Here is an 11,464-nt window from a genome sequence, read left to right as displayed (position 1 = left end):
TGTTTCATGCGCTCATGCAGTAGGCCTCGATGCTCAAAACCCGCCCAATTCCCAAGTCCTCCCCCATGCCTGTTCACTCTCCTTACTTGTTTGCAGAATACCACTACTCCATTACACCATCATTACTAGGAAAACAACTGTTGGGGCAAACCGGGAAGGATAAAACGGAAACAGAAACTCTGCTCGATTGAACCATGATTTGATCATTCCAAGGCGAAGCAATATAATAAAAGGCAAGGGGATAAATCATATTTTTGACAAACATTAGGTATGCAATGTCGTCTCCCTTGAAACAAAGACTTCATGATTCCAACATACAAATTTATGGTTATATTAATTGACAACACAAGTCCACATCATTGGACTGTAGTAAAAGGAAAACGTTTTGCTGACTAAAACGTGCACACAAACCAACCAAGTTAAACTGATTTGCTAGACCAATACATGTAACATATGATAGAAACATGCTGATCGGACAGTCTTGAGTGTGAATCATACAACCCATGCTTTGATTGCTTCTGACCATTATAATCTGTCAAAACAACAAGCGTGTTAGCTAATATATTGTCTGTGAAAAACAAAACTTTACGGCGGCAGGGGATCAAGTTTGGGGATGGACGTTGATGACTTGTTCGGAATAGAATCGTGTCATTAAACTGTAGCTAGTTGTCAGTTTTAATTGCTAGTAGTTGTCATGATGTTCCTAACGGATTACCATGTAATTAAGAAAAGAGAACTATTTTCCAGGTTAAACTAAGTTGTTTATTCTGCTGCTGCCCCTAGACTTGTTTGTATGGTCAGAGCGCTCGATGTCTTTGATCAAAGTATTTTTGTCAGAGATTTTTTAATATAATTCAAATGCCATTTTGAAATGAAGTCAAATGAAACCTTGCAAATTCAAATGCCACATTCAAATCAAACCAAATGCATAGATGCTTAGCTATATTTGTAAAACATTCCAAATTGAAAATTTGGGATGTTACAATGTCTTAGCTCGCAAGCAATACACAACCATATATAGATGAAACTATACTCAAATATTATGTGCACTTGTTTCTTATCCTTCCAACTAGCCATTCATGTCTGTCTCTTGACAAGTCGCATGTCTCTCTTCATGTATGTGACCCTTGCTGAATAGGTCAATGATAACATCACTTTAGATCATGAGTAAATGCAACTAATAATCCACAACAAACATTGCATCATGTGACAATCACTCAATCTATTTCATCCATAATCCATTCAATCATCTAAACAAAATGCATTCATGCGAAGGTTGTCCAGTCTATCTCCAATCATCTAAACAATGAGCGTGCATTAATCGATGGTACCCTAATAAGGGGCCTCAAGGCGCGTCATGAAGAAGGTTGTCCAGTCTATCTCCGTAGGCACGATTACGTTACAATCACGAATCTGGTCGATCACCTCTTCTAATGTCCCCACATCGAGACGAGCAGTATACATGCCCCCTCCATCATAATCCTTGATGAGCAAGGTGCCGCTCCTCTCCCCCGACCAAATGCACGTCGAGCATTCAATCTGTCGGATGAGCTCGGTCAGTTTGTGGTCGATCACCCTAGTGCGGAGCCACTCTGCATCACCATCTCCGCTCCAATCTCCATCGCCCTGTTGTTGTGTCCAGATCTCTAGATGGCGGTCACGGTACACACTGAGCGACAATAGCTTGCCGTCTGTGGTGGTGGCGAGACGGTCGGCACCGGGGATGTCACGTAGACTGCGCCGGATGTTCGCCAAGGCCGTGGCATGGTCCACATGCAATAAGTCAAAGTCAGCCGCCGGGATGAACTTCTCCCTGGTTGGTGTGAGGATCTTCGTCAGGGAGACGTGGCCGGTCTTGACGTCGACGTTGAAGAATGAGGACGTGGAATTGGTTTGAGGCCCTGACGAACAGCCAGTGCGCGTTGCCTCGGCACACCACGGCGTTCTCTTCCTTCATGGACCAGATATGGCGCTCCATCATGTCGAAGCACTTGCGCGGCGCGCTCCAGCTCCGGTCGCTGGAGGCGAATCGGTGGAGGTTGAACTGCGACTCCGACTCGTACTTGTCGGCGCCGATCAATAGGACTCTGAAGGCCCGCCTGTCGTCGCCGCCGGAGCTGCTCGGTATGATGGTGTAGCCGTAAGTGTCGGAGTAGCAGAACTGGCTGTCGCAGTCCAGCTCGGGCAGCACGTCCCACCTGCCGGCGAGCGTGTCGCACACAGCTAAGCGGACGACGTTGGGTACCAGCTGGTCATCGTCGCTCGCGTGGGTACGTACAGGCGCACCAGGAGGAGGCCGCCGCGCGTGGCGATCGAGCGGCACAGCACGGGCGTCAGCGTTCGTAACTAGCTACCTGCTCGCACGCACGCGCGCACTCGCCTTGATTCATTCTGAAACGCGTTTAAGGCAAGAGAGATAAACGCACGTCCACGTACGGCCCTCCACGTGCACGGGTCTTCAAACAAATTTCCTTTCTTAAACGCGTTTATATATTTTTCTTCCTCGACTCGATCAAATTAAAGTCAGCGGAAAAAACAAGTCGAGCCGGCGCCCACGTGGCCATTCTTTCTTTCTCTCTCTCCCTCCCTCCTTTTTTCCTTTTCCTTTTTGCGGGAGCTTTCTTTTTCCACGCCGGTGCTGCGAGGTGCAAGCGGATAAGCGGCGGACGGAGAACTCCTTCCCCGGCGTCTCTTCCCCGTCTTCCAACTCTCTCCTCGGCTGCCGTGCCGTACGTCTTGCTGGCCGGCCGGCCGGCGCCAGCCAGCCATGCATGGACAAGATCCATCCTTTGGGTCGCAGCGGCGGCGGCTGCCTGCCTGCCGCCTTGCTCGTCGTCCGGCGCGTCACCCATGCATGCATGGACCGCCGAACATAGGCGCTCGCTCGCGCTCTTTTGCTTCAGCGCTCCTGTGTACTGCTGCTGTCGCCCCGCGCGCATCCATGGAGGCAACCGGAGACAGAGCCTCCCGCGCCATCCAACATGCGTGCCACGACCACGGCCACGAGACCGCTCACCACCGGAGGCTCGGCTCGACGACTCCTTGCTTCGACGGAGCTGATAAGCTCTCCGTCTTTAATTAATCAGTTTCACAAAACCAGCCAAGGAATCGCCGGCGTGTGGTTGCATGCTGTCCGTCTTCCCCGCCTCCGGCAGGCATGCATGCATGGGCTGGGTTCCCGCCGGCAAGCAATGCAGCGGCCTTTTCTCCGATTCCTTCTCTGCCTCCGCGCAGTTCGACGGGAGTCGCCGACGGCGTCCTTCTCTTATCTGTTGTTGGGCAGGCCGCCGATCGACGGCACACTTCTTGGAGTCGTACGCAGGACAGGATCAAGTCAAGGGCTCGTCACTGGGCCCAATGTCATCCATGCATGACACATGAGCACGTTCTACTGTATATATTGCTTCCTCTGCTCCGCTACACACCTCCCTCAACTCCGGCATGCAGTCTAACGGGCGGCACACTTGGAGATCTCTCTCTCTCTCTCTCTCCCTCTCTCTCTTGTTCTTCAAATCAAATCAAACCAAATCAAAACAAAAAGAAAAAGAAGCTGGTGACGCTCGAATATAATAATCCGGATATTTATTCCAAAACGTACGAGGAATGGATTCGCCGCACGTCTTCAAAAAGGAGTCGATGCCGCTGCTGAAGAGAGAGAGAGAGAGAGAGAGAGAGAGAGAGAGAGACCGACAGTATGTGTCGTCACGGCGTGCTCACCACCGGAGATTCATTCCCGCTGCCGGAGATTCATTTCATTCCCGGACGCTATTTCTCTCGCAAACGTGAGACAACACATGGGAGGCTTTGTGGGAAATCTGGACCGCTCCCAAACCCTCTTCTAACCGCCTCGGCCCACCCAAACCACCCGTTCGCCCTTCCCGCGCTTTTCATCCCACGCGCCACGCCGCATTAATGCCGGCCCAAAGTATGCAGCGGTCAGTATTGATGCCGCGATTTGACCGGACATGAAGGCGGTGCAGACGGGCACGATCTCTCGGGCGTGGGCGTCGCCGCCGCTTCAATGCGAACCTCGCATCCCGAGGAACCAACTCCGGCCGCTGCGCCGCATTGAAGTGGGTTGACCGCTCGTCCGCCTGGCCTGGCCGAGGTTATTTAAGCCGCGCTCCCGCGTCGTCCAGAACCGCATCATCCCGAGCACCGCACCGTCTTCCTCCTCTCCCTCGCCGTGTCATCCCCCCTCTTTGAGCCCAACGGCAATGCCGAAGTCCTGATTCTCCGCGTCGGCAAGCTGCATTGGGGGAAGCTCGTCGTCAGGCGGATCGTGGCGTCGCCGCCCTCACTCACCTGGACTATCCGCACCCACCGCGGCGGACTCCTCCGGTGACAAGGAGGACCAGCCGCAGCAACGGCCCCGTCTCCTTTCGGAGGCGTCTCTAACGGACGAATCTTGATCAGTTGAAGACCATGACAGAGCGTTCGGGCCGTCAGATGGGTCCGGCGTCAGGTACACCGAACGACTCTAATGAACCGGGGTTCGCGAATCCAGAACATAAACTTCAGGGATTGAGAGGTACAAATTCGATTTGCTCCTCATCCACTTGTCCTCGTTTTCGCCCAAACAAAAGAAAGAAAATATACCCAACCCCGGGAGGGAACTTTTGGTCTATGGGTGTATATACACCCTATATGCAAAAAAAAATTAGTAATTCAACCAAAAGTCGAAAATTCCTGAAAATATTTTTGAAATAAACTTGACCTTCTATTGTACTCGTGAGAAAATAAATCCAGAAAAAAAAATATACCTTTGACTTCTTTTCAAAAAAGACAAATTTTTGGCTAAAATAGTGTGAATAGTGACCTATAATAGCAAATAAATTTATTCTTTTTTGCTGTGAAGTCAACTTTTTTTTCATCCAGATTTTTTTACTAGTGCAAAAGTAAGTCAAGTGTTTTGTCAAAATAGTTCTTACCTATTTTAACTTTTTATTAAAATAATAAAAAAAATCCCATATAGGGTGTATATACATGCAGGTTCCAAAGTGTATTTCCCCAACCAACAAGCCCTGATATCCATCCGAGCCTCTCCCCTTCTCCTCGCAGCCGCGCACCGCCGCCGGTACTCCCGCCGGCGCCGCCCGCGCTCCACCTCCTGTCTCTCCTTTGATCTGCACCATACGCCCGGGTCCTCCCTCCTCCGCTTCCCAGGCCTCGCAGCCCCTTCACCTTCCAGCGACCGCGGCGCCAGATCAGCGGCCCGACTGAGGCGGCGGCGAACCATAGCCACAACGGGTCGCCGGCGCCCGTCCTCGCCTCGGCTGCCTCCTTGCCTCCTCGGTTTTGCGGCCGTAAGGAGCTGCATCCGGCCTGGGATGAGGTCCGGCACAGGGAACCGGCCTGGGGAAATGGACCGATGGAGGCCGCGTCGAACCCTAGCCGCAACCGGTCGTTGGCGCCCATCCCGCGCCGCGGCTGATCACCCCGAGCTCCCTCCTCGTCTCCTCTGTTTTACGGCCGAAGGAGATGCAGCCTGCGTGGGACGAGGTTGGACGCAGTGAACCGGCCCGGCGAAATGACCCACGGGGGCACCAAGCACGGCGAGGACCAGCCTCCTCCTCTTTCTCTTTGGTATGTCTGCTCTCTGGTGCTTGTACCAAATCTCTCATTATCTCAGGCTAATATACGAGCGTGATTCATGTTCTTGCATTGTATCCAGACCTCAATCAATGACGCTCTCTACCATACACCGTGGCCTTTGGCATTGGCTGGCTTCGTGGAACATTTTTCACTGGAAAACATCCAAATCCAATGTCGAGAAGCTTGGCGTTGACAAGATCTGAAGCTCTGCACCAGACTCTCAAGCACTAAAGCAGAACGCAACCACCTTGGCCATTCCTCCGGTGTGCATGATTTGACGCTCTCTACCCTACATGTACATGAGCTTCTGTACTCCAGGTATGATACTGGTGGCCCTTGCTTGTCTTTGTCATGCATTTTCTATATACAGCTTATGCATGTTTGCTTGCTTAGTTTGTTCTGGTTCTTGAACTATAATCCTTACAATTTTGTGTATGCTCGTGAAAACTGAATGTGTGGCATGAGAAAACAGAATGTAATTTTGTTTTCATGTTGTAGTTGCTAATGGCCATGACATTCATCGGTCGTATTGGTAAATGTGCACGCAAACTTGGTGATCTTGTATTATCATGGAGCCTTGCTTCAAATTTTCTTTTTGTTAAAAAGCACACCTTTTATTTGCTAGCATTGTTGTAGCTCAAGTATCAGGCTCATTCTTGTAACCTTGGGAATTAGTACAAGCACATGTACCTAATCAAAGTGGAATGCTGAGTTGAACTGTTGGTTATTACAGCTTATGTATGTTTGCTTATTTATTAGTTGGTTCTGATTCCTGAACAATTGTCCATACGATTGTGTACGCTTCTGAGAACTGAATATGTGGCATGGGAAAACAGAATGTAATTTTGTTTTCATGTTGTACTCCCTCCATTCCGAATTACTTGTCGCACGTATGGATGTATCTAGATGTATTTTATTTCTAGATACATCCATTTCAGCAACGAGTAATTTGGAACGGAGGGAGTAGTTCCTAACGGCCATGACTTGCATCGCTCGTTCCGGTAAACGTGCATGGAACTTGATGATCTTGTGTTATCCTGTAACCTTGCTTTAGATTTTCTTTAGATTATCCTGTAAACTTGATGATCTTGTATTATCAAAGTGGAACGCTGACTTGAACACTTGGTTATTACTTTTGTGCACTGTATCTGATTAGATATCTGAGATGTTTACATACAGATCGTGCAAGCCATTATTATAAATTCTGCTTTTTTTATTGTCAAATTTATCTTAATGATGTTGTAAGTTTTTAGTATGTCAGGCATATCTCAGTCACTGCATGGATAATGCTTGACTCAGCCACTTAGAACTAAAACTAAGTGCAGTCTGTGTTGTTTCTCCTTCCTGAAATCTGAAGTTTGAGTGTCGATCTTGTCTTCTTATATCTACTACTCCCTCCGTTCCTAAATATAAGTCTTTTTAGACATTCCACTAGAGACTACATTCGGATGTATATAGACGCCTTTTAGAGAATAGATTCACTCAATTTGCTCCGTATGTAGTCTATAGTGAAATCTCTTAAAAGACTTATATTTAGGAACGGAGGGAATACTAAATAGCATCGTTGGACTTTTTGGACATACAATTGGAGATACAGAGTACAAGACGTAATTTAGTCTCATCATAAAACATCTATCATCTGTAAATCAACTGAAGGACATATTTTAGTTTAAAGGGTGCTCTTGTTCAGTTCATCCTAATCGTGTGGCCAGAAAAGGTTGTTTCAGTATAGCATGTTGGCTTCTTTATCTGTTGAGCAGTTTAAGTAGGAGTCGTTCAAGAATGTTGTCAACTTGCAGTAAGAGTTGTTCATTTGTTTTACAGCTTTGTTCATGGACGACTGGCCTGCAAAAACTCACTCCGACACCTCCTGCGTGGCTTCCCCTGCGCCTCTCGTGGCCACTTTTCTCTGACTCCGGCATAGGTAATCCACTCAACTGCTCTCCTCTGCTTTCTCTTATGCTATGTGTGTCCACAGCCACCGAGCTGTGGGGAATGCTTGGTATGGGTTTAGTTCTGCAACACACACAAAAGAACTTTCCATAGAAGTTTCGCACTGCACTCTGAGTAGTGCAATCAAGCATTTGTGTATTTATTTGGAAAAATATGGAATCTTTGTAACTCATGCTGGCCATTGGGTAAATGACTTGCTGTTGTTGGTCAAGTACGGGGTCTTTTTTTTACCAATTGTTGCATTTTTTTTTGTAGAAAATGGTCTCTCGCATGAAAATGTTCTATGTTGGATGAACAATCCATATGCATGGGTAGTTCATTGGGCCGACAGCAATGTGGATTCTTGATCTGTATGGTCTTTGATGCCAATATTTGTGCTTCTTGTGATTGTCTTGTACTCCCTCCATTCATAAATATAAGTCTTTTTAGACATTTCAAATGGACTACAACATACGGATGTATGTAGACATATTTTAGAGTGTAGATTCACTCATTTTGCTCCGTATATAGTCACTTGTTGGAATCTCTAGAAAGACATATATTTGGGAATGGAGGGAGTAGTAATTAGTGGCACTGTTTTAGTGGATTGAGCCCAAAGTGCTAGTTTACCTATCACTATATCAATTAGTGATGTGATCATTGATTCTTGTTTTGTATGCAAACCTCAATGACACTCTACCTGAGCCGGTGGCCCTCGGCATCGACCTCGGTGTCATGAAGAACATCCAAGGTACATACATGAAACATCTGTGCTGGCTTCACCGAATAGTTTTACTAGTATCCGTTTGAGTTTCCAGCGAGAGATGCATATTTGGGTTCTGTATGCCTGTTGCTGATGTGTTCTTGCTGCTGTTTGATTGTGTATGGCTCAGATTATATGGTCGAGAAGCTCAGCGTCGACAAGAGCATCATCCTAGAGCTCTGCATCATCCTCTACAAGCAAGTACCGAACCACCATGGCCATGCCACTGGTGTGTATGATTTGATTCCGTAATAAAGACATGTTCTTTTGTTTGTATCTAGTCTTGACCATGTGTCTGTTGTGGTCCTTGATGTAGGCCATTGTGCACCAATTTGACGACGATGATTTCCACAGGTACTACCTCCTGGCTTTGCTCCAAACTTGATGTTACCTGTTTCTTGTTTTTGTCAGTAATTCTGTTTTTTATGGGAATGCTAGATTCTTAATTGTTTTCTTTGCTTTGCAGCTTTGTTCATGGATGGCTGGCTTACAAAAAGCTCACGCCGACGCCTCCGGTGTGGCTTCCCCTACGCCTCCAGCATAGGTAAGCCACTCAGTTCCTCTACTAAGCTTTCTCTTATGCTCTGTGTTTTCACGGCCATCGACCTGTGGGGACAGATTGACATGGGTTGAGTTTGCTACACACACACATGAACTACCCATATAAGCTTCACATTGCACACTGATTAGTGCGACCAAGCATGTGTCTTCGTTTATGAAAATTTGAAATCTTCATAACACTTGCTCACCATTAGGTAAATGACTTGATGTTGTTTAAGTATAGGGTATCTTTTCAGCTAGTGTTGCATTTTTCTAGAAATGGTCTCTTGCATGCAAATGTTCTGTGTTTGATCAATCCAAATGTATGGGTACTTCGTTGGGGCCTACAGCAATGTGATTTCTTGATCTGTGATGGTCTCTTATGTCAACATTTTTGCTTCTTGTGATTGTCTTGTACTCCCTCCGTTCCTAGATATAAGTCTTTTTAGAGATTCCAATACAAACTACATACGGATGTATGTAGTCATATTTTAGAGTGTAGATTCACTCATTTTGCTCCGTATGTAGTCTCTTATTGGAATCTCTAAAGGACTTATATTTAGGAACGGAGGGAGTATTAATTAGTGCCACAGTTTTGGCAGATTTAGCCCCAAAATGCTAATTTAGCTATGATTTTATCTATTACTGATGTGATTATTTGTTTCACAGGGTTCTTGTACATGCGAAAGTGCATGATTTTTCGATGCTTGTCTAGCTGCAGTTGTCTCCCCATGTAATGGCATCAAGTTCAGAGCGCCCCAACTGCCTCTCCTTCGACCGTGGTTCAGGTAGTGGCTCGGTCTCCACTGTACTCTATCCCTTGCTCTATGGTGCCTGGCCATTGTGCTTAGTCCATGCTGTGATCCTTGTTGTCGAGCCTTGGTTCTCTAGTGTAGTGTTTGGCCTGTGGGGTGGTCATCTTGCCAAACATGCTTATGTGATAGTGGCTATAGCAAATAAACTATGTATTCTATTTTGTTATAAACTGTGCAATAATCTGTCCTTGTGATGTTTGCTCAGTTAGTTGATTAGTGCCCTGTCATTGAGTTCTTCATAATTATATGTTCCATAATTAAGCGGTTCGAGGAACTCTTACATTGCTGAAAGTCCATTTTCTTGGTTTATCTCTCGATTTTCTTGTTGAGCTGTGCTGTGGAGCAAAGTATGTTGCCATCGCATGTAGCATATTATTTTGTGCTGGTAGGACTGGGCAACAATTCTGAGATTTGTGGTGTCTTTTGGACCGATATAAAACACTTAGCTTGTGAACTTGCGTTGATTTCTGAACCTATGGTATTTTGCTGTGCAGAAGGACGCCTTGTTTCGCAAATTCTAATGAGGTTTCTGATCACTATCTTATTAAACTTGTTGTAATGAGGTTTTGCTCCTGTTTAGTAGCGTGTTATTCATGCTTGTCGTGTGGAGCCGCATATGCCACGTGTTTGCAAATTGGCAAATTGGCTCATAATAAATTGATTATTTCGCATTGTGTGTCTGGTAGTTTGATTATTTCTTTGTCATGTGTTGATTGGTGAGACCTGACTTGGTTCTTTCAACATTATTACAGGAGAGCATGTCTAAAGAAAAGAAAAACCTGGATAATCATGGTTGTTACAGGCCTAGGGAAATTGATACACTCATGGGCCACCTGATGTTGGTTGTCAAGCTTGTTTGCTGCGACCATCAGCCGATGTATCCTTCATCAGTGCACGGCCATGGCGATGAAATGCTGCGTTGATGGGTCTAGTTTCAGAATTAAGCTATGTAGTTTGGCTCTGTCATGTTGCAATGTCTGTGAAGGAAGGACACAAAGTGCTAGTGCTTCCTGGGCTGTGTAGACCCCAAATATTTTTATTAGCTCATCTGAGAAGTACTCCCTCTGTTCGTAACTGTAAGTCTTTTTAGATATTCCAATTCGGACTGCATACGGAGCAAAATGAGTGAATGTACACTCTAAAATATGTAGTCCATATTGACATCTCTAGAAAGACTTTTATTTAGGAACGGAGGGAGTAGTTGATGACATAAATAATCAACTTGGTTTTGGGTCAAAATATATTGCACTGTCTGCATGCTTCTTTCTATTTTAACAAATCTGGTGGAAGCAATACCAGTGTGAACGTTGCGGTGTAAAATGTTGTGCATTATGGGAATTTTCTTTCTTGGTTAATTGCACCAAGAGTTATATTGATATTCTTAATTTAATTGCATCAAGGAATCTCAAGACCGTTTCTTGTGTTTGAAGCTGTCGTGTTTACCACAGGATAATGGTGTAAATTTCGTAGGCCCTGTTCAAGTTGTAAAATCAACCAGATTCTGTACAAGTTAGTTTTGGTAGAATGATACTCCCTCTGTCCCAAAATTCTTGTCTTGAATTTATCTAAATACGGATGTATCAAGTCACGTTTTAGTATTAGAAACATCCGTATCTAGGCAAATCTAAGACAAGAATTTTGGGACGGAGGGAGTAATTAATATGTCCATACTTGTGTTTAGTTTGGTAAGAAAATTTTCATTACCCTTGGAGAGGCGAGGAAGGTGTTTCCTTTTTGATTCTTGTGAATCAAGTGGATTGTACTGAGTTTGTCAATGTCGAGAATGAATGAATGTCTGTTTTTTGGTTATTCTCCATGA

The 11,464-nt window shown here is 45.8% G+C and overlaps 1 long non-coding RNA gene across 1 annotated transcript; it reads left to right on the top strand.

Annotated features, from left to right (window-relative positions):
• Positions 1–5,026: 5,026 nt before the first annotated feature.
• LOC123174553 (uncharacterized) lies at positions 5,027–11,000 on the top strand. The gene is made up of 8 exons (XR_006487152.1): positions 5,027–5,586; positions 5,675–5,913; positions 7,420–8,278; positions 8,421–8,519; positions 8,607–8,644; positions 8,757–8,834; positions 9,500–9,618; positions 10,398–11,000. It is a non-coding gene; the product is annotated as an uncharacterized lncRNA (long non-coding RNA).
• The last annotated feature ends 464 nt before the right edge of the window (positions 11,001–11,464 follow it).

This window comes from Triticum aestivum, unplaced genomic scaffold, assembly GCF_018294505.1.
Source record: "Triticum aestivum cultivar Chinese Spring unplaced genomic scaffold, IWGSC CS RefSeq v2.1 scaffold46408, whole genome shotgun sequence".
Lineage (NCBI taxonomy): Eukaryota > Viridiplantae > Streptophyta > Magnoliopsida > Poales > Poaceae > Triticum > Triticum aestivum.
Note: the sequence above shows the minus strand (reverse complement) of the source record. Positions and strands in the feature narration are given on the sequence as shown.